Source organism: Notamacropus eugenii, chromosome 5 (genome assembly GCF_028372415.1).
Source record: "Notamacropus eugenii isolate mMacEug1 chromosome 5, mMacEug1.pri_v2, whole genome shotgun sequence".
Lineage (NCBI taxonomy): Eukaryota > Metazoa > Chordata > Mammalia > Diprotodontia > Macropodidae > Notamacropus > Notamacropus eugenii.
In genome coordinates this window covers 56,816,182-56,839,455 of record NC_092876.1, presented here as the reverse complement: position 1 = coordinate 56,839,455, position 23,274 = coordinate 56,816,182, and the positions used below count along the sequence as shown (strand labels likewise).

Genomic DNA, 23,274 nt, shown 5'->3' with positions numbered 1-23,274 from the left:
TGCCTTCCAATATTACCACACCTGAAGAGGACATATCAATCAATTGTTCTGTGATTCCAATAATTATCTCTGGGATTTCCCTGAACAAAACCCTCAACCCTGGCCACCACCCAAATGTGTCTTCCCATGGATGTGCCGAAGCCAGTTTGCGCGGGGCTGAGCCAATTGTTAAATTTTCAGTATGAGTTTTTATACCTTAGATATTAACAAACTTCAAGTTAGGGTTTGATTTTTTTGTTTCACTGATTTTTGAACTTTAAAAACTGATAGAGAAAATGGTAATAATGTAAATCAACCTAAAAATATGTCATGAATACTTTTTTTGGTGGGGAAGGATGTTGTTAAACATTTACCAGCTCACCCACTAAGTCTTCCCCTAATAGAATATATGCCCTTTGAGGACGGGAACTTCCTTGCTTTTTGTATTATCTGGCATAGACCAAGAATTGAATAACTTTTTTCCCTATTTATTCACTTGATCATTCTTCACAACAATCTAGGGGGATAAGGAGTATATGAGTAAGCCCCATCTTGCAGGTGGTCATATTGAGGCACAAATGAGTTAAGTAACTTGCCTACCTTCACCAGCTAATGTGTCCTTTAGTAAAGGCTCAAACCCAGGTCACCCTGACTCCAAGACAAGAACAGAATGATCATAAAGGGAATATGATCACTGTCTTCTAGTAGCCAAAGGACTGACCTCGTTAAGAGAGCTTTGCTCTGCTTGGCCAAAGAAAACAGAACTGGGAGCAATGGATCGAAGCTGCAAACAGGCTCCCTAGAGGCAAAACCTTCCTAAAAATGAGAGCTGTCCCAAAGTGGAATGGACTGCCTTGGGAAGTCGAGGCTCATTCCTCGTTGGAAGTCTTAAAATGGAAGATGGATGGACACTTGCCACAGATGCTGGAGAAGGTGGGGGCTGAACGGGCTGGCTCAGCTCTAAGGCTTGGTGACAAGCAGAGTAGGAAGTGTTAAAAGGGCCCAGGGCAACTGGAGCACAAAGTTTCTTTTGTAGAGATGGTTAGTACATCAAATGTCATGGTGTGTGCACTAGTCAGAATGGATTACCAGCCTCAGTTTCTAGAATTGGGCCATGTTTTTGTTTTTGTTCTGAACTATTTTGCTTTGGTTTTGGTCTGGACCCATGAGTTCATCAGGTAGGTGTACTAGGAAAGTCTCTACTCATGTGAATCAGTCCCTGTTCTGCAACTTTTCATCTTAGAGATTTGTCTAGGGTATGAGGAGGGTGAGGGAATTCTCTAGGAACACACAAGTGGTGTGTCACAGGTTGGACTGGAACCACTATGTTCTTGAGCAAAGAGTGTGTATGCAAGTGTGTATGTGAATGTGCATGTGTGTATGTGCATATGGCATATGTGTGTATCTGTGCATGTGTGTCTGTGCATGCCATGTGCATTATGTATATGGTTATCATGTGTGTGTATGTGTGTGTACACATGAGAAGGCATATGCATTCCTAATGATGGTCAGTGTCATAGGAAATGAAAGGTAAGTGGTGGAGAAAGTATCTTGTCTATCTGAATACCACCTGGCAGTCTGTTCATTCAGTTTTAAGATGCTCTGAGCTAGATGGGACTTTACAGTGTTAGGGTTAAAAAGAACTTTAGAAATCACCAAGCCCAATCCAATCATTTTACAAAGGAGGAAGCTGGGGCCCAAAGAAAGGAGACAGCTTACTGTCATGAAGGAAATTCATAGCAGAGACAACCCTATTATCCAGGCCCCCTGATTCCAGCTCAAGGTCTTTGCCTCATATCACACTATCTAAAAATAACTATGACTTTGATTCCCCATTATCAGGTAGAATAAAGTTTTATTAGAGTTAATGAAATGGAAAAGATTGAACTAGACAAACTCAAAGACTCCTCTCAGTTCTGACATTTTATGTTCTAAAGACCCTCCCAGTGCTGACATTCTGTGTTCTAAGGGCCCTCCCAGTTCTGATGTTCTGTGTTCTAAGGGCCCTGCCAGTTCTGATATTCTCTGTTCTAAGAACCACTTTGTAAGAAAGAGGAGAGGAATGGTGAAGAATGAGATAGGGACAGCTGATCTTCCTTGCTTGATCCATCCATCGCTCTCTCTGTGCTCACAGATGCTAAAGCTTGTTGACAGCTGCAGTCTAGGGCTGGGCCCTTGACTGAGGACTGAGAGAAGTCACAGTGCTAGGGAGAAAGACCTGTAGAGCAGGTCTCAAGACAAGTCACAGCCATAGGGAGGAAAGACTGGCTGCTGCTGGATACAGTAATAATAAAAATGACAATGGCCTGTGAAAGTTCACATTTCCATAACTCATGTTAAAGTTCACAATTCACTTTTTTTCAAAGAAACCTCCATTTAACCAAGTCATAGCAAAACAGAATCCAGAAAAAGTATACATAGGAGAACAAATTCCTTTTGCCAACAGCCTTGTGAGGCATACAGTAGAGACATTGTTATCCCCATTTTACAGGTGAGAACACTGAGGATCAGAGAATTAAGTAACTCTCATTTCAGTAGCAGAATTGGTACTCAAGCTGAGGAATTTCTGACTATAAAGCCTGTGTTTTTCCCACCATGCCAGGATGTTTCTGGCCACTCTTAGCTAACTGCCTCCTTGCCCCACTGTCCACCCCTGACCCAATTGCCTAACCAATCATCTGTATTGACTCAGAAATCTATTCCCAGGAGTCCCTGCTTGTGTTTAGGGCCTGGTGCCAAGTGGCAGTTCCAGGGTCTCCTGAGCAAAGAAATACCTGATTTTCTTCCTTGTTCAAATATGCTTATAACCTGGCTTCAGGCCAAAAAGAGAGACAAATATTCACCTTGCACACAGAGGGAAAAGTCCAATATATGCCCGATTGTTTGTAACAATACGCTCTGTAGTAATAACAATGAGAAGACAAACCAAAACCCCCTCAATCTGAAAGGCAGCATAGGATAATGGAGAAAGTGCTAGGCTTGAAGTCAGAATAGACCTGGATTCAAATCCTGCCTCAGACACTTAGTAACGGTGCAATGCAGGGTAAGTCATTTAATCTCTCTCAGGTCTCAGTTTCCTTATCTGTAAAATGAGAAGATTAGATTCAATGGTCTCTGCTCCCCTTTGACTCTAATCTATAATCCTGTGATTGAAGCATAAACCCAGGAGTTTGTGGTTTAGGAATAAAAGAGAATACCATCATGCCATAAGAAAAGGTGTAAAGACTCAGATAAACTTGGAAAGACTTGGATAAACTGATGCAGAAAGAACCAAACAGAACCATAAGGATAAAATGCTCTATTGCCTCAGCTGTATAAAGAAAAACAATGCTAAAAGATGACAGATTTCAGGCAAAAGTCATGGCCAATCTTGATTCCAGTGGATGGGTGATAGAACATAGACTTTTGCCTGCAGTAGCAAGGCACAGGTACAGAATGTGGCATATGTTGTCAGATGTGATCAATGAGATAATTCCACCGAACAGTTTTTCTTTGTTACAAGGGTGGGTTCTTTGGAAGCCAAGATGGCAGAATATGGTCTGAGCCCCAGATGAACTCTCCCAACATTCTACTCCAAACAACTTTAAAATAATGCCTCAAGTCAAAATTTTAGAGCAGCAGAGCTGACAAAAAATCAGAGATAGATTTTTCTAGCCAAAAACAATTTAGGAGGTCTGTAGGAGAGTTCAGTAACACCAGAGTGGGTACAGGTCCAGAGCACAGCAGGAGCACCAATAGTGGGCCTTGGAGTCAGTTGATTCACCAACAACAGCAGTAGCTTTGGGAACTCTTAGCCCAGGGTTGGGAAAGGGGTTGAACAGTTGGTCAGAAAGAGAACACAGGGACCCTTTACTGGGACTGGGTACAGCTGGTACTGATTAGAAAATCTATTGCCTGTAGGCAGTTCTGGGCCACAGTTCCAGGGCAGAGAGGAGTTCTTGTGGCTCAGGAGAGCAGAGGTCCTTGTCACAGTTCAAGGACCAAGAGGAGCCCTAGTACTTGTGGCTGCAGTGGAGCAGGGTCCTTTCCTGGTAAATACCAAAGCATAGACAAAGAGACCAGTGATCACATCTCTCTTTAGATCATATCACCTCAAAAGCACTGAAAATTTATAGACTCCACCCAAAGTAACTGAGAAAACAACACAAAAAAGCCTGAAGCTTGGCACAGTGCCTCCCTACTTCCAGATGAGCAGAGTCCAAATTTAATATAAAGTTGAAAGTGAGGAAATAGGTTAGGAAAATAGGCAAACAACTACAAAAAAAAACTGAGCTTAAAAAAGCTACTATAGTGTCAGGGAAGACCAAGACATAAAATAGAAGAAGATAAAAAATTTTAAAACAGTTATAAGCAAAGTCTCAAAAAAAATGTCCATTGGACTCAAGGCCAATGAGAATTTCTGGAAGAGTTAAAGCAAGACACAAAATTGGCAGGGGAAAAATTGGGAAAAGAAATGAGTGATGCAAGAAAATCATGAAAAGATTATTAACAGCTTTTTTTTATTGAGACAAAACTTTGTAAGGATTTTCTGATGACAATAACAGTAATAATAGCTAACATTTGTATAATATTCTAAGGCTTACAAAGCTGTTTACAAATATTAATTTATTTTGCCCTCAAACAACTGTGGGAGGCAAGTGCTATTATTATTTTCATTTTACAGATGAAGAAACAGAATGGGATAGAGCAAAGACTTATGAAGTCTATTATGTGTGAACTAAAGTATACCAATCAGAAAAAGATTACACAGTAAGTCAGTCTTACATTCAGTATGGAGATCAACGAGCTTGCTGCTTCTGGCTCTTTCTAGTTCTTTTCCTTCTCTCTGTCCTTAAGAATTCTGTCCCAGTTGGGAGCCCCTGTTAAAAAGGTTGGGTCATTCAATATCCTGTGAAAACTGCTTCCTCCTGACTCCCTGACATACTTCACTCTCTCCCTTGCCCACAAGACACCTGGTGGCATCCTCTGTGTATCATTAACCACTGTCTCCTAGACTTTAGCTGTAGAGGTTCCACAAAATAAAAGGCCAAAATGAGGTATATGACAGTGACATCTGTAGCATGGACTCCAGGTGTGCCACAAAGCATGCAGAAAATAGAGTGTCAGAGCTGGGAGGGCCCTTACAACACAGGATGTCAGAGCTAGAAGGGGTCTCAGAACACAGAATGCTCGGACTGGGAGGCCCCTTAGAACACAGAACTAAAAGGGTCCTGTTAGACTAAGAAGGACTTTAGAGGACATGAAGTCAGAACTGGAAGGGACTTCAGAATGCAGGCAAGCAACAAGCATTTCTTAAATACCTACTATGTGACAGGTACTGTGCTAAATATTAGGCAGAGAAAGGCAAAAACAGTCCCCTCCTTCAAGTTCACAATCTAATAGGAGAAACAACAGGCAAAGAAAAAAAAGTGTGCGTGTGTGTGTGTGTGTGTGTGTGTGTGTGTGTGTGTGTGTGTATGGAGAGAGAGAGCATTGGAGATAATCCCCAGAAGAAGGGTACTAGCATGAATGGGGATCAGGAAAAGCTTGCTTTCCCACATTCTGCAAGAACATAGAAGGTGAGATTTTAGCTGAGATTTGAAGGAAGCTTAGGAAGCAGAGATGGAGAAAAGGGGGAAACTCCAAGCATGGGGGACAGCCAGCCAGGAAATATGTGAGGAGTTTGGAGATAGACTGTCATGTTCAGGGAGCAGCAAGGAGGCCGGAGGGGAGTATTGTTTAAGAATATGGGACATAAAATATCAGAGCTTGTGGGGACCTTAGCTGATCCTTTTATTTTCTAGAGGAGGAAATTGAGACTTGTCTCACAAAATTATCTAGTTACAGAGTCAGTATCTTGCAATCATAGTGCCTTCTCCAAGACTCTGTTCTGGTTCTTTTCCTTTTTGCTTTCTTCATTCTCCCTCAGTGTTCCCATTCACTGGGCCATCTCTAGTTGTCCTGTTCTGTATGTGGCCACTGGACCCAGATGGCTCCAAAGGAGAAAGTGAGACTGGTGATTTTGTGCAGCCCTCCCTCACTGTAATCCAAATCGCTTATAAGTCATTGCATCATCTTCCTGATGCCATGGTCCCTCTTTGAAAACAAAGGACAAACCACACAAAAAAAGTCTCATCCAAAATCATGGGTTACAGTAGCTTATCAATGTAGGTGATTCTCAGATCTCTATCTCTTTCTCCTGAGTTTCATAAAGTACTCTGCTGGCACTTGAAGCTCAGTGAATCCAAAATTCATCATCTTTCCCCTAAACCTATTTCCCCTCCAAACTTCTCTTTTTCTATCAATTGTATCACCATTTGCTCATCACCTCAGTCAAAGGCATGAAACCTTTGAATTATCTATGACTCCTCGCTCTCCCTCACCTTCCACATCCAATCAGCCATCAATCAAGTCAAGGAACTGGATCCACACCATCTCTCACGTGACCACCACTAATTGTTCAGACTCTCATAAGCTTTTGCTAGAACTACCGTAAAGTCTTTCTAATTGATCTTCCCACCTCTTGCCTTTCTCCCTTTCAAATCCATCCTCCTTACAAATGTCCAAATAACCTACCTAAAGAGCAGGAGCGATCACATCATTCCTCACTTCAACAACCTTCAGTATCTCCCTATTGATTCCTGCATCAAATATAAAATCCCTAGCCTGGTATTTAAAGTCCTCTACTGTCTGGGTTATACCTACATTTCTAGCCACATTCAAAATTAATCCCCATTCATATTTTCATTCCATGTTTATGTCAAATTAAACTAGCAGTTTTTCCTATGTTCTTAACATTCTATCTCCCATTTCTGAGATTCAGAGATGCCCAGACAAATGGCTCAAACAAAATTAGAGAGGGGAAAGGGATCCCTTCAGAATCTGGAGGGAATCAAGGAAGGCTTCCGGAAGGAAGTGGTACCTGAGTTGGACCTTAACAACAGAGAAGCATTTCAACAGACAAAAAGGAGGTGATAATGCAGGCATGGATACAGGTCTGGGGGAGAGCCTGCATGAATGCCCAGCAGTAAAAAAGAGAGGGGTGCCAGGTAAGAGATGGCACCCATATGTCTTATCTGAAAATGGGCCTTGTGCTGAGGAATCAAGTATTGTATCCATTTTCCTCTGATTGTTTACAGACATTTGGGGTAGTGAGACCTCACTCTCTGAATTCAGAGAACTGCCCCTCTTTGTTTTTTCCCTCCCGATTTGGAGAATTCTTAATCTTTCCTCCAGCTAGAAATCAGATCACCCAAGGTTGTAGTATTTCCTTTTAATTAATTGGTCTTATTTGATCATTGTTTTAAAGGTATAAAAATCAGTCACCCCCTGTACTTTGGGTCTAGCCCTAAGCTGAGGAAGGGTCCCAATTTATTGGGCAGTTGGCATGCATTGCTTAATATATCAAAATGCTGGGATGCTTGAACTTTTTATTCCTGTTATTTCATCTTTTATCTGCCACAGAGGGCAAGATGAGAAGAAGAAATAGTGGCTAATCTTGGGTATAGGAGGAACGGAGAGGAAAGAATTCAATCCTGTCTCTCCAAGTCTCCCTGTGACCTCTAAAGTATCTTTCAGCTTTTAAATAATTCAATTTCTCCTCCAAATTTCAGCATTCTGAAAAAAGCCCACTGTACTATTGGAAAAAGAGGAGGGACTGAGAAGCAGTGCTAAGGACAGGCCATTCCTTCAAACCCTTCCTCTCTTCCCACCCCCACAACCAGATTCAGAGATACAGCTAATAAACTTGTATGCCCAGCATGAAATGAACCTTCAATTCACTTGGAGGCATCGGATATCAGAGACCCACAGGACAGTGGTAGGCTACTTCTGGGAGGCTTCAGTAGGGCTTAAGGGAGAACAGGGCAGAGTCACTGGGGGAGGTAGCCACCATCCGGTAGCTTTCTATTTTAATTTGTTATTCTTTCTAACTTGGGCCAGGCTCATGTTTCTATACAGCTGAAGACACAAAAGTGTGGTCAGAACTCTGTGGGAAAACTCCTGATCTCATCACCCTAGTTAGAGGGTGCCCACTCCCACCCTCCCTTCCCCAGTCTGGACTCCTTTTCTGGAAGAAGCAATAGAATGATGAGTGACCCATGTGGTGGAAAGAATGCTGGATTTGTAAATGGAGAACCTGAATTCAAATCCTGCTCAGACCAGCTGTATGATCTTGAGCAAGTCAGTTCTCTCATTGTGCTCAGTTTTCTCCTGTGTAACTTAAGAAGATCAGTCTAGATCAGTGGGGAACCTGCTACCTTGAGGCCACATGTGGCCCTCTAGCTCCTCAAGTACAGTCTTTTCAGGTCTTTAGTTATAGTGAGCCCCCAAGGCCTCAGATTCCCCACTCCTGATGATAACACAGGGCTCTTCTACCTCTAAAGATCACGAATGCCTGGCATCAGGGGAGTGCACCATAGTAGAAAGAAGTCTAAAAGCAGAGACCTGGGTTCAGTTACTGGTTCTGATACTTCCTTATTCAGAATCACTAGTTTCCTTCAAAGCTCAGTCCACACACACACACACACACACCCTTCCTCCACACCTACTGCTAGTACCTTCCCAAAATCTCCTTGTATCTATTTTATTCATCCCTCTATATGCAGATATTGTCTACCCTGGCTAGATTATAAACCTCCTGAAGGCAGGGACAGCTTCATTTTTTTCTTTGTTTCTGTAGTCCCTTGTACAATTCTTGCCTCATAACAGGTTTTTAATAAATTCTTATTTATTGGGCAATTAATTAATGGGCCATTCCTCTCTGGGACTCTGCTAGATTACCCCTAAAACAATCGTGTCAAACTCAAATAGGAATGGGTCAACTAAGTGGAAGACTCCAATTGGGGAGCCAGGTGGTGCAATGGGTAGGGTACCAGGCCTGGAGTCAGTAAGACTCATCTTCCTGAGTTCAGATCCTGTCTCAGACATTCACTAGCCATGTGATCCTGGGCAAGTCACTTAACCTCATTTACCTCAGTTGCCTCATCTGTAAAATGAGCTGGGGAATGAAATGGCAAACTACACCAGTACCTCTGCCAAGAGAACCCCAGATGGGATCACCACTGAAAAACTATTGAACAATGAAAGCATCCCAACATGAGGCAGAATAATGCCTTAGAAGGCTACATATTAACATTATCTATGTCTTATGATAATTTTATTTCACTGTTAAATATTTTCCAGTTGCATTTTAATCTGGTTCAGGACACCCCTGCACTGAAGGGTCCTGTGGCTCTGAAGCATATAATTGTTTCTCTGAGTCTCATTTTTCACATCTATAAAATAAGGACTGTCCACAAATCCCCAGAGCCCCAGGGAAATTAAATACTTGTCCAAAGTCAATCCATGAATTCATCAGTCCACAAGCATTTATTAAACACCTTCTGTGTACCAAGTACTGTGCTAGGGGCTAGAGAAACAAAGGAAAATGAAGCATTCCTTGGCCTCAGGAGGTTTACAGACTAGGCAGGGAATACAAGGTGAACATAGATAGGCATAAACCGAACAGATACAAGGAGATTTGAGGAAGATACTTTGTAAACTTTAGAGTTCTGGTGAAACAGTGGTCATAATTATTATTGAGAGACTCTCTCTCCAAGTTGACAGCTGTCATAAAATGCCACAAGTCACAATTCACACACACGAACAAATTGAGCTCTGTGTCAGCACACAGCAATGGATTGTTAAAAAACAGAAAACAAGCTTACCTGGCTTCTCCCCAACTCTCCTTTGCCCAGGGGAAGGAGGCAGGCGAGCTTCCAAGCAGGGATGGGGGGAGTTGCCTGCCTGTCTATCTGTCAGAAGGCTGGGAAATGAATTCACCCTTGTGGCCCCCCTCCCAAAGTCTGCAGCAACCTCCTGAGCCCTAGTCCTGGGCTAGATCCCTCTCTACTTTGTGTGCCGGACAGTGGAGGGCCAGAGAGTGATTCATTTACCTGCCAGACCAGCCTGGCTCCCAGGAGGAGCTGGGCATGAGTCAGCCTATGCCAGGCCGGATCGGGCCAGGCAGGGCTGGGCTGGGTTGGGCCAGGCTAGGCTGGGCTGTCCCTCAAGCTGTAGGAGAGAGGTAAACCCAGAGAGAGGTCGACTGTAAAGGAAGTGCCACCTAATGGGTTATACCACAAAGGATAAAGGAAGAAAGCCAAGCTGCCTGAGTACCTAGGGCAAATGGAGCCAACCCCTGCCTCTGGGGTCAGAGAGGCTGAGGAGGAGGATGCAAGGTTCAAATTCCCAGATCTGTTACAGTGTGGGAAAAATCAGAGTCCTTGGAATCGGAGGACCTGGGTTCAAATCCCACCCCCCTACCCCACAATGTCTACTATCTGTGTAACACTGAACAAGTTACTTAAATTCCCTAGTTTTCCATTTTCTTATCTGTAAAGATCAGTAGATTGAACCAAGGTCCCCTTCCAGCTCAAGATCTATGGTCCACTGACCCTGAAAAGTCATTTTCCTCCTCTAGACCTTGGTTTTCTCCTCTGTAAAATGACAGAGATGAACTTCCAGTTCTAAATCTATGATCTATGTAAGATAGTTGGCCCCATTTAGAATGGAAACAGAAGACTCAGGTTCAATGCATGACTCTACTGCTTTCTGATTTGAGGTATGTCACTTCTCTCAGAACCTCAATCTCTTCTTTAAACTGAGATAATAATCATCACACCTTGTGTGGGAACTTGGAGTCAGGAGACCTGGTTTCCTATCAGGGCTCTGCCCCTTCTGTTCAATTTCACTTCAGCTCAATAAACATTTATCAAGTACCTACCATGTGTCAGCCACAGTGCTAAGTGCTAAGGATACAAAAAAAAAGGCAAAAGAAAGTCTGTACTCTCAAAGACTTTATGATCTAATGGGAGAGACAACACACAAACAAATATATACAAAGGAAGTTATGCAGCAGGATAAATAAGAAATAATTAACAGAGGGAAGGCACTGAAATTAAAAGGGATTGGGAAAAGCTTATTGTAGAAGGTGAGATTTTAGTTGGGACTTAAAGGAAGTGAGGCAGGTCAGTAGTTAGAGAAAGGAGATAGAATGCATCAGGAATGGGAAACAGCCAGAGAAAGTGCCCAAAGTGAGGAAATGGAGGGTCTTGCTACTTAGGTGACCTCACCTCTCTCCGTAAGACTCAGTCAACTCTTTTGGAAAATTGAGATGATAAGAGTTGGCATTATAATTCACATTTCTGTAGTACTTTAAGGCTGGAAAACCCCCTTGCTGGAAAACAGCCCCATAAGGAAGATAGAAGAAGGACACAAACATACAGCTGTAAGAGACATTAGAGGCCCAGATTAATTTCAATCTTTGTGTTAAAAAAAATTAACAAAATCCAGAGCATAGCCCAGCTTTGGCTGCATGGCAAGGACAGGACTGGAGCAGGTTTTAGGCATGGAATCACAGGCAGCAGCTGCAGTTCTCAGATTTCTCAACCCACAAACACCAAAGACAGCTTCAAAGTTCAGTGAGAAAGCTCTTTCAACTGGGTGAGAAGGGAGTGGGGTCCAGCCACAGCTCCAGCCCCAGGGTGGCAGCAGTCACTACAGCAGTGTCCATTTTTGGAGTCCTTGGCCTAAAGACCCTGGGGAATTGAGCAGCCTATCTGGGTCTCAGCCCTGAGTGGCTGGGTCATCCTGGGGTAAGGAGGAGCAACAAATTTTGGAGCAGCAGAAGTGGGGAACAACAGAGTAGAGGAGATTTCCAGCCCAGGGTGACCTGAAAAACCCACACGAAACATTGGTTGCACAGGACGCGGAGTGGAGCGAGGAGCCCAGCCCAGCCTTGGCCATGCGGCACGACGAGACAGGTTTTTTCAGCTGGCCGGGAAGGGAGAAGGGCTTTCCCATGGCTCCGGCCTTAGGCAGCGGCCACAGAGGCCACATCAGGTAGGTGGCAGTAGTTCTCAGGGCAGCCCCTACATCAGCCCACATACATTGTTGGATCATAAAACCCCTGGGGGCACTGAGCAGCTGACTCTTACCTCAGCCCTTTGTAAAGGCCCTGAGAGAGCTGGTCTTTGTCTCACATTGAATGGCAACCCCATCCAGTTTATCTGAAAATTAGCCCCCAGCACTGACTTGGTGGAACTGGAGGCCAGGTGGCTGTGGAGAGGTAACTGCTAAGATTCTGGACACAAAAATCTCCCTGCTTTCAGATCAGTGTACACACTGGATTGTGCCACCTTGGAGGAACTGAGATCTTACGGATTCCCAGAGTATACCCTACTCTTGACAAAGGACCCAAAAGTCAAATAACTGGTTGGGAAAATGCCCAAAAATGGGGAAAAAATTAAGACTATAGAAGGTTACTTTCTTGGTGAACAGATATCTTCTCCCATCCTTTTGGATGAGGAAGAACAATGATTACCATCAGGGAAAGACATAAAAGAAGGAAGGGCAGTTTTGGGGAAGAGAATCAGAATGCATGGCATTTTGGGGTGGGGTAAGGGAGAGTATGTGCATATTATATATGTGTAAGTATGTAAATGTACATAGGTGTACATGTGTGTATATATATGTATGTGTATATATATATATACACATACATAGAGGACACAGGGTGAGCTGAATATGAAGGGAGAATACCTAAAAAAATAAAATTTACGTTGAATGGAATGTACTAGGAGTAAGAGAAAGAGAGAGGTAAAATGTAGCAAATCATCTCACATACAAAAGGGAAGAAAGAGCTTCTACAATGGAGGAGAAGAGGAGGGGAGATGAAAGGAAATAATTGAGCCTTACTCTCATGGGATTTGGTTTAAGGAAGGAATAACACACACTCAATTGGATATGGAAATCTATTTTACCCAGCAGGAAGGCAAGGGGGAGAGGATAGAAGAGAGAAGATAATAGAAGGGACAGCAAATTGGGGAAAGGGATAATCAGAAGCAAACACTATTGTGGGAGGACAGGTCAAGGGAGAGAATGGAATAAATGAAGGGCAGGAATAGGACAGAGGGAAATGTGGTTAGTCTTTTACAACATAACTACTATGGAAGTGCTTTGCCTTGTTACACATGTATGACTTGTATGCAATTGCTTGATTTCTCAGTGAGGGTGGGTAGGGAACTCAAAGCTTTAAGAATGAAAGTTAATATTCGTTTTACCATGCAACAGGAAATTAAACTATACAGGCAATGGAGAATAGAAATCTATTTTGCCCTACAGGAAAATAGAGGGGAAGGGGGATGGAAGAAGGGTGGGTAATAGAAGGGAGGACAGACTGGAGGAAGGGGTAGATGGGGTACATGTTGTCCTGGGATGTGGAGTGAGGAGAGATCTGGAGAAATTTTTGAATTTAAATTCTTATGGAAGTGAATGTTAAGAACTGAAAATAAATAAATTATATATTAAAAAAATTAACACAATGTTTTCATTACAAAATTTCTTTGGTTTATTAGAAAAATAATTAATAAATGAACAAAAACAGCCAGACGTGGTGGTGCATACCTTCAGGATTGTGCTAGAACCAGCTCTTTCCCTATTGAGAGCTGACTGTTAAATTTTCAGTGTGGTCATTTACACCTCAGAAATGGAAAGCACTGTACAAATCAGGCCCTGATTTATTGTTTTGTTGATTGTCTAGACTTAAGAAAATGATGGAGAAAATATTAATAATGAAGTTTAAACTTAAAAGTGTGTGATGGAGAAAATGTTAATAATAAAGATTAAACTTAAAAGAGTAAAGGCAGGGCCTTGCTCAAGCTCTCTCAAATTCCCCTCCTTTAAAATAATGCCTCAAAATTAATTCCAGAACAGCTTTGGCTTTCAAATACACAACTCAAGAGAAGCACAAAAAGGTAAACAGGAAAGATAAATCATAAGGGATTCATTAAAGTTAATCTGTTTACATTCCTAGGTGGGAAGGTGATACTTGTAACTCCTAAGAATGTTCTCATGATTAGGGCAGTTGAAAGGAGTATGCATAGACAGAGGGCATGGAGGTGAGTAGATTATGATGGGATGATATTTCAAAAAATGAAATTGAAAGGTGAGAAATAAAGGTGCACTTGGAAATGGGGTAGGGGGAGAGATAGACTAGGGTAAATTGTCTCACATAAAAGAGGGATGAAAGAGCTTTTGCAGTGGAAGGGAACATTAGTGGGGAGCAATGCATTACCTGACTCTCATGAGAATTGGATCAAAGAGGGAATAATCTAAAACATAATGGATATAGAAATCTATCTCACCCTACAGGAAGTAGGAGGCAAGAGGAATAAGAGAAGAGAACAAGGGTGATGGAAGGGAGGACAGATTGAGGGAGATGGTGGTCAAAAGACAAATACTTTTGAGGAGGGAAAGGGTAAAGGTGTGGGGGGGAGAGGATGGAGAGAAATGCACAGTAATCATAACTATGAATATGAATAGGACAAACTCAGTCATGAAATGGAAGCAGATAGCAGAATGGATTAAAAACCAATATGTTCTTTACAAGAAATGTAGTTGAAGCAGAAAGATACACACTCAGCAAAGGTAAGGAGCTGGAGCAGAATCTATTACGCTTTCTTTGAAGTTTAAAAAAAAAGAAAGCAGGGATTGCAATCATGACCTCAGACAAAGCAAAAGCAAAAATAGAACTAATTAAAAGAGTCAAGCAGGGAAACTACATTTTGCTAAAAGGTATCATAGATAATGAAGTAATATTAATACTAAACTATATGTACCAAATGGTAGAGCATCTAAATTCTTAAAGGAAAAGTGAAATGAGTTACAAGAGAAAATAGACAGTAAAACTATACAAGTAGGGAACCTCAATTTTCCCTTCTCAGAACTAGATAAATCTAATGAAAAAGATATACAAGAAAAAGTAAAGGAGATAAATGGAATTTGAGAAGGAGGAATTACAATAGACCCTCTGGAGAAAATTGAATGGGGATAGAAAGGAATATACCTTTTTCTCAGCAGCTCATAGCACCTCCACAAAAACTGACCATGTATTAGGGCATAAAAGCCTCACAGTGAAGTGCAGAAAAGCAGAAATATTAAATGCATTCCTTTAATATCACAATGCAATAAAAATTGTATTCAATGAAGGACTGTGGAAACAAAGTTTAAAAAATCATTGGAAGCTAAATAATCTAATCCTAAAGAATAAATGGGTTAAAGAACAAATCATAAAACTAATCAATAGTTTCATAAAAGAGGATGACAACAAAACAATAAGATAGAATTTATGGGACACAGCCAAAGCTATACTTAAGGGAAATTTTATATCTCTAAATGTTTATATCAATTTTAAAAAAGAGCAGATTAATGAATTGAGCATGCAACTAAAAAATAAAACTAGAAAAATAGCAAATGTTAAATCCCAGATTAAAGGACTGATTGGGAATCCTGAAAATCAAAGGAGAGATTAATAAAACTGAAAGTAAAACCATCAAACTAATAAATAAAATTTGGCTAATTTGGTTTTTTAAAAAAGAAAACAAAATTGCCAGTATCAAAAAATGAAAACAGTAAATCCATCATCAATAAAATTGAAATTAAAGCAATTATTAGAAGTTGTTTGGCCCAATTATATGCCAATAAATCTAACAATCTAAATGAAATGGATGAATATTTAGAAAAATGTAAGTTGTGCAGATTAACAGAAGAAATAGAATATTTTAAATAGCCCTGTTTTAAAAAAAGAAATTGAACAAACTATCAGTGAGGTCTCTAAGAAAAACATCACTAGGATCAGATGGATTCACAAGTAAATTTACCAAACATTTAAGGAACAATTAATTCCAATACTATACAAACTATTTGAAAAAATAGGCAAAGAAGGAGTTCTACCAAATTCCCTTTATAACGCAAATATGGTTTAGATACCTAAATCAGAAAGAACAAAAAACAGAGGAAGAAAGCTATAGATCAATTTCCCTAATGAATATTGATGCAAAAAATTTAAATAAAATACTAGCAAAAAGATTACAGCAACATATCACAAAAATCATATACTATGACCAGGGCGGGTTTATACCAGGAATGCAGAGCTGGTAGAATACTAGGTAAATTATCAACATAATTGACCATCAAAAACAAAACCAACATAAACCATATGATTATGTCACAAAAATACTCATTCCTATCACAAACATAGGATTTTTCCTTAAAATGAAAAAATAGCATCTATATAAACCATCAGCAAGTATTATCTGTAATGGGGACATGCTGGAAGCCTTCCCAATAAGGTAAGGGGTGAAGCAAGAATGCCCATTACAACCACCTCATTCAATACTGTACTAGAAATTCTAGCTATAATAACAAAGTAAGAAAAAGAAATGGAAGGAATTAGAATAGATAATAAGAAACCAAAACTACCACTCTTTGCAGATGACCTGATGGTATGCTTGGAGAATCCCAGAGAATCAGCAAAAAAAACTAGTTGAAATAATTAACAATTTTAGCAAAGTTGCAAAATACAAAATAAACCCACTTAAATCATCAGCATTTCTATATATTACCAACAAAGTCTAACAGCGAGAGATGGAAAGAGAAATTCCATTTAAAATAACCATAGATAATATAAAATACTTCGGGATCTACCCACCAAGACAAACCAGGAACTATATAAACACAATTTCAAAATACTTTTCACACAGACAAAGTTAGATTTAAACAATGGAAACAATATTAATTGCTCATAATTAGGCTAAGCCAATATAATAAAAATGACAATTCTACCTAACTTAATTTACTTATTTAATACTGTACCAATCAAACTACCAAAAAATTATTTTATAGAGCTAGAAAAAATATTAACAAAATTCATCTGGAAGAACAAATGTCAAGAATATTAAAAGAATCCATTTTTTTTTAAATATGAAGGAAGGTGGCCTCGCCATACTAGATCTTAAACTATATCACAAAGGAGTAATCATCAAAACTGTTCCTGGTTAAGAAATAGAGTGGGGGCATCAGTGGAATAGATTGGGTATACCATATACAGTAGTAAATAATGATAGTAATCTAGTGTCTGATAAATCCAAAAATGCAAGTTTGCTGGACAAGAGCTCACTACTCAGCAGAAATTGCTGGGGAAACTGGAAAGCAGAGTGATGGAAACTAGGTACAGATCAACATCTCAGATAAGGTCAAAATGGGTACATGGTCTAGACATAAAAGATGGTATCATAAGCAAATTAGAGGAGCATGGAATAGTTTACCTGTCAAATCTACGGATAAAGGAAGAGTTTCTGATCAGACAAGAGATAGAAAGCATTACAAGATGTAAAATGGATCATTTTGATTACATTAAATTAAATGGGGCTTTCACAAGTAAAAACAATGTAGGTAGGATTAGAAGGAAAGCAGAAAACTGGGGATGGGGAAAATTTACAGCAAGTTTCTCTGATAAAAGCCTCATTTCTCAGATATATAGAGAACTGAGTCAAATTTAGAAGAATGCAAGTCATTCCCCAGTTGATACATGGTCAAAGGATATGAAAAGGCAGCTTTCAAATGAAAAAAATCAAAGGTATCTGCAATCATATAAAAAATTATCTAAATTACTATTGATTACAGAAATGCACATTAAAATAACTGAGGAACCACCTCTATCACATCTATCAGACTGGCTAATAAGACAGAAAGGAAAATGACAAATGTTGGAGGAGACTTGGGACAATTAGGACACTAACATGTTGTTGGTAGAGTAATGAACTAATTTAATCATGCTGGAAAGAAATTTGGAACTATGCCCAAAGGGCTAAAAAACTGTGCATACTCCTTGACCCAACAATACCACTACTAGGTCGGCATCCCAAAGAGATCAAATTTAAAAAAGGAAAAGGAGCTATATATACAAAAATATTTTTAACAGCTCTTTTAGTGGTAACAAAGAACTAGAAACTGAGGGGATGGCCATCCATTGGGGAATGGCTGAACAAACTGTCATATGTGATTGTAATGAAATATTATTGTGCTACAAGAAATGAGGAGCAGGATACTTCCAGAAAAACTTGGAAACACTTACATGAACTAATGCAAAGTGAAGTCAGCAGAACCAGGAGAATGGAGTACACCAACAGCAGGATTATACTTATTATAATAATTTCATCAACTATGAACGCTTTAGCTATTCTCAGCAACACAATCCAAGACTATTTCAAACGATTTATGATTAAAAAAAAATGCTCTCCACCTCCAGAGAAAGAATGATGGCGTCTGAAAGCATACTGAAGCATTTTTTTCTCTTGCTTTATTTTCCTTGGGGTTTGTTCTTTTTTTGTTGTTTTTTGGTCTGTGTTTTCTTTCACAACATTACTTTTGCATGTGTTTTCCATGACTGTACATGTACAATCTATATCAAACTTCTTGCCTTATCAATGAGAGGGAATAGGAAAGAGGGAGGAAGAGAATTTGGAACTCAAAATTTTTTAAAAAGAATGTTAAAATTGTTTTTACATGTAATTGGAAAAAATAAACATTAGTAATCTTTACAAAAAGTGTATCCTGTTTATAATAAGTTGAGGGTTTTTTTCCTTCTGGAAAGTCTGGTGTTAAAAATTTACCAGCACATCCCTGCTTGTCATCTCCATTTGGGGGAAGGGGAGGGTTTGAAACTATTGGATTGCTTCTTGAGGTCTGGACTTCTGAGCTGCAGTCTGGCTAAAGCTGTTTGGGTATCTGCACTGAGTCTGCACCAGTATTATTGGGGAGGGGGAGACACACAACATGCCCCACCAGGAATCCGAAGGAGGGGTAAAAGGACTCTGGTTAGAAACAGAGCAGGTTAAAGTTTCTCTACAGATCAATATAGGGCCACTGTATAAGTGGCCACTGTAGTACCAGCCTGGGTAAGATGGGGAAACTGAGTCTCAAAGAAAATGGCACCAAGTCCTTATGTTTTTCAGATGAGGAAAAGTGACTGAGTAAGACTGAGTAGTTTGTCAAATACACAAAAGAATCAAACCTGGGTCCTCTGATGAAATATTCTGCATTATTTGCACTGAATCTTTATTAGTTTAGGGCAGGTAGGTGGCACAGTGGATAGAGTGCCAACTCTGGAGTGAGAAGGACCTGAGTTCAAATGCAACTGAGTTCAAACACTTCCTAGATGTGAGACTCCAGGCAAGAAATCACTTAACCTTGTTTGCCTCAGTTTCTACATCTGTAAAATGAGCTTGAGAAGGAAATAGCAAACTGCTCCAATGTCTTTGCCAAGAAAACCCCAAATAAGGTGACAGAGTCAGACGTGAATAACATCGTCATTTGTTTTACAGTATGGCTATGAGAAACGAGGTCCCAGCATGTCACTTGCCTTGCTCAGAGTCCCACATCAACAGACAGAATCAGAACAGGTGTGACTAGATTCCAAACCCAACATGCTTTCCATTGGGTTATGCTCTTTCTCTGTACTTTTTCTCTCAGGGGGATTGTTACAAGGAATGCACTTAATGAGTCATAACGGCTTATAGTGACGTGAGTTACTGAGAAGAAAAAATGGTAGGATATGTTTACAGGACATTTTTCCTATGTAGTATAGACCTGGTGCATCAGCAAGGAGACCCATCACCAAGGAGATCAAGGCTGATCATCAGAGCATGGATTTACCCCCTCTTTAAAGTTGGGTCAGGAATTAACCTGTTAGTTCTGAGTCTGTTAAGCCCTGGATCTGTAGAATTGACTGGGAAACCTCTTCTCCACCCTGATTTTTTAAAAGCAGATCCCAGAAATCCCAAGAGCGCAATTAGCAAAGGCATGAATCAGATTCTGTTTCTATTTCCATTGTCAAGGCTAATCACTCCTTTGTTTTGAGTTTGGTAAACCTCTCTACATTAAAGCCAGGTAGTACCCAGAACAAAGGAAAATGTACTTGAATTTCCCCCAAGAGGCTCTTTCTGTACCGACACTCCAATTTCCCAGTCAAGGCCTGAACTTGACCAGGCTGTATTGATCCTAGTTCAAGAACCAGAAAGGATGTCAGAGTCCTTCTAGAGTCACCTCCTCGTTGTACAGATCCCAAAACTGGGCCCAAGGAGGTGGTGACGTGCCCAAGGTCACACAGATTATAAACCTCAACCACAATGTTTAAATTGCAAGCAGAGGCTTACTTTGCTAACTGTTCCGCTCCTCGCCCCCCCCCCCCCCCCCCCCCCCCCCCCCGCCCCATAACATAAACACAGCCAGAGCTTGAAGAGAGAGTAATAAGGAAGTGGAATGACATGGGAGTCCCTCCAATCTGAAATTAAAAGTTGGCTTCGTTTCCCCTTAAGTACAAGCCTTTATGGTAAATCAGCTCCTGGGCCTTCACAGAATGTTCACTCTAGAAGGTTCCAGCTTAACTGGAAGCCTCTCTGAGCCTTGATCTTGCTCTGTCTCCTGTCTGTGAAATTCATTCCAGTCAGCTCCCATGCTTTTGATGCATGCACTCTTTTCCTATCTCTCTACCTTTTGAGGCTGTATTTCATTAGGATCTGGCTCAGAGGCTGTGTGGCCTTCCCTGATTCCTTCAGTTAAAAGGATTTTCTTCCTGCTCTACTTCCTCAGACTTCTTTCTTCCCATCATTTTCTCCCTTTGCATTCTACTTACTATTTTCATCTTGTCATGATAAGCTTCTGGAAGGCAAGCCCAAGCCTTGATTCCCCTGTGACTCCAGTGACAAGGGCAAGGGATGACAGATGGATGTCCGAGCACTCTGTCTGCATCCTAGGACCCTATGCCAAGCAGAAAACAAGGTGGACTCCCAAAACATTAGGTGGCCCCTCTGTGTTGAACTTCTAGGAGTCTGGGGACAAGTGGACAGCTAGAGACTTGGGTCGTTGGGGGTACGATCCATTTCTTATGAGACTTTGATGAACACAGGGCTTTTCATTTTTTATTAATTTATTTGTTTCAGTTTTCTACAATCACTTCCATAAGTCTTAGATTTCCTCTCCCTTCCTCCCCCCTCCCTGCCCTGGATGGCATGCAATCTTATATGGGTTCTACACATACATTCCTACTAAACACCTTTTCACATTAGCCATGCTGCATAGAAGAACTAAAATGAATGGGAGAAATCATGAGAAAAATCAAAACAAAACAAAATATAAAAGAAAATATTCTGCTTCATTCTGAGCTCCAATTCCATAGTTCTTTCTCTGGATGTAGAGGACATTTTGCTTCAAGAGAGCTTTGGGAATGTTTTAGGGCCTTGCATTGCTGTGAAGATGCAAGGCTTTTCATACAGAGGCCTAAGAGGTGTTTCCTGAATTTTGACAGGAGGCAGGGATTGTTTAGTCATTTTTTAATCATGTCTGACTCATCATGACACCTTCTGAGGTTTTCCTGGCAGAGATACTGGAGTGGTTTGCCATTTCCTTCTCCAGCTCATTTTACAGATGAGATCACTGAGGCAAACAGGATTAAGTGACTTGCCCAGGGTCACGATGCTAGCAAGTGTCTGAGGCTGGATTTGAACTTAGGTCTTCCTAACTCCAGGCCAAGGGCGCTATCCACTGTGCCATCTGGATCAACAAGCATTGATTCCATCCCTGCTGTAGACTTAACAAATTGCTAGATGCTGAGGATACAACAAAAATGAAACAGTCCCTATCCTCAAGGAGTTTACAATCCAGCTGGAGGATATGGCATAGATAGATAAACATATGATAGAAGATCAATTTAATAATAATAATAGCTAGCATTTATATAACACTTTCCAGTTTGCTAAGTGTTGTACATTGTATTCTCACAACAGCCAATCCTGTAAGACAAAAGCTATTATTATCTTCATTTGGCAGATGGAATAAGGGAAGCTGAGAGGTTCAATTACTTGCCTTGGGGCACACAGTTAGTAAACTTCTCAGATTAGATTTGAACTCAAGTCATCCTGATTCCAAGCCTGGCATGCTATCTACAGAGGGGAAGGAAGGGGACATATTGGAAGGTTTTCTATAGAAGGTAGTGCTTCAGTTGAGATTTGAAGGAATTCTGGCTGGTGAAGGTGAGGAAGAGGTGTATTCACTACCTTTGTTCCTAAACGTATGCTGCTGAATGAAAGTGGAGAAAATCACACAAGCATTCTGACTGGGTCTACTATAAATTTATGTTACAACTTCAGCTGGGCTTTCACTGCTGTTAGACAATCCTACCATGCCTCCCTTATTCCCCTCTCCACACCAGCTCTTCCAAACCTTTTCATTTCCCCTCTCAAACATCCTATAACTCTCCCTCCCCCCATTCTCTCAACTGAGAACTTTGCCTCATATTTTATAGAAAAATATTGAGGCCATCCACCATGAGCCCTCTCTTCTCCCCTCTTCCTCATCTCCCATCACTCAGACACCTTCTGCCACTATCCCCTCCTTTATTCCTGTTCACTTATTGACCCTGTTGCTTACCAAGGCCCACACTCTTACTTGCACAAGTGATCCCATTCCATCCTCCCTCCTTCCATCTCTCTGTGATTCTCATTCTGTCGTTTGTTTTCAGTCTCTCCATGTCTACTGGCTCCTTCCCTGTGACCTACAAACATGCCCATATCTCCCCTATCCTGGAAAAAAAAACAAACCTCACTCAATCCTTCCATCCCTGCTAACTATTATCCCATGTCTCTTCTCCCTTTTGTAGGTAAACTCTCCAAAAATGCCCATCTACAACAGGTGCCTCTACTTTCTCTCCTGTCACTCTCTTCTTAACCCCTTACAATCTGGCTTCCTACCTTATCATTCCACCAACACCATTCTCTCCAAAGTTACTAATGATCCCTCAGTAGCCTCTTTCTCCTTCCCCTCTCTGCAGCCTTTGACGTTGTTGGTCAGTCTCTTTTCCTTGATGCCCTCTTCTCACTAGGCTTTCAGGATAACCCCTTCTCCTCATTTTCCTCCTGCCTATCTGACCTCTCCTTCTCTGTCTGTGTGTGTGTGTGCTCGTGTGTGTCTTTCATTGCCAAAGAAGATCATGCCATCAGAGAAATAATGACATGACTTGCACTTGACTTTGTTTTGAGTGAGGGAGGGCTGTGCAGGTCACCAATCTCACTTCTCCTCCAGAGCCATCTGAATCCAGTGACCAGATATTCATCAGGGTGACTGGAGATGACCCAGGATGAGGCAATTGAGGTTAAATGACTTGCCCAAGGTCACACAGCTAGTGAGTGTCAAGTGTCTGAGGTGAGATTTGAAGTCAGGTCCTCCTGACTCCTGCACTGGTATTCTATCCACTGCACCACCTAGCTGCCCTGATGGATCCTCATACAGCTGGTGTTTGTCAAGGCTTTATCCTGGGCCCTCTTTTCTTCTCCCTCTGTATTACTTCACTTTATGATCTCATCATCTCCCATGGATCTATTTGTCATCTCTATCTTGATGATTCTCAAATACACCTTTCCTATTTCAAACTCTCTGCTG

General features: G+C 41.0%; 1 protein-coding gene across 1 annotated transcript in view; it reads right to left on the bottom strand.

The window, feature by feature from the left end:
* Positions 1-9,905, bottom strand: part of ARHGEF10L (Rho guanine nucleotide exchange factor 10 like) — a 250,377-nt gene extending 240,472 nt beyond the window's left edge. Inside the window, exon 1 of the mRNA XM_072609073.1 lies at positions 9,666-9,905. The gene's annotated coding sequence lies outside the window, so the exon portion shown is untranslated. The remainder of the gene's footprint in view (positions 1-9,665) is intronic.
* Positions 9,906-23,274: the final 13,369 nt, after the last annotated feature.